At 44.4% G+C, this 725-nt stretch overlaps 1 non-coding gene across 1 annotated transcript; it reads left to right on the forward strand.

Moving 5' to 3' along the window:
* The first annotated feature begins 115 nt into the window (after window positions 1-115).
* Window positions 116-197, forward strand: trnas-cga. Its single transcript has one exon. It is a non-coding gene; the product is annotated as a tRNA-Ser (tRNA).
* Window positions 198-725: the final 528 nt, after the last annotated feature.

Consider the following 725-nt stretch of genomic DNA (forward strand, 5'->3'; position numbering starts at 1 on the left):
AAGTACTTTTGCTAGTTTATAAATCACTAAACGGTTTAGGGCCAAAATACATTTCTGATCTGCTACTACACTATGACCACCCCCCCAGACAAATCGGTATTGCACTGCTCTTCAGGTTGTTGTGGCCGAGTGGTTAAGGCGATGCATTCGAAATCCATTGGGGTCTCCCCTCGCAGGTTCGAATCCTGCCGACAACGAAAGTCGTAATTTAATTGTGGTCACACATCCCTTTATAACAAATGGCAGATGTACCTTCATGGTCAGTCTTGTAATATCTCATAGGTACTGGAAGCCACCAATGCATCTCTGAGCATTTATTTTCAGTCTGAATGCGTGTGTTGCAGGATATGCAGTGAACGTTATATTGTCCAACGATGGCGGTATACTGGTAAACATAGCCGCCTTCCGAGCAGTTGAAATGGCTTTGATTCCCAGCCAGTAGCTTTCTTTAAGTGACGTTACTTGCTTTATTTACCAGAAAGTAACCAGAAAGGTTACTCTCCCAACCCAGTTTGACAAAACATTAGATCTCGGTTATATCGCACAAATTAGGGAGCATAACAATCAATCAATCTGCCTCCATGAGGATCCAAAGACATATCAATGTTCACCACCCGCAAGTGAGCCTGTCTCCTCAGCTTCTACGCGCCGCTGCATCACCTCCTCTTCAGCTGGAGAGTTTGCATCTGCGTTTGTGAGCTCACAATTTTATGCCAAGAATGGTC

This window comes from Etheostoma cragini, unplaced genomic scaffold, assembly GCF_013103735.1.
Source record: "Etheostoma cragini isolate CJK2018 unplaced genomic scaffold, CSU_Ecrag_1.0 ScbMSFa_2511, whole genome shotgun sequence".
NCBI lineage: Eukaryota > Metazoa > Chordata > Actinopteri > Perciformes > Percidae > Etheostoma > Etheostoma cragini.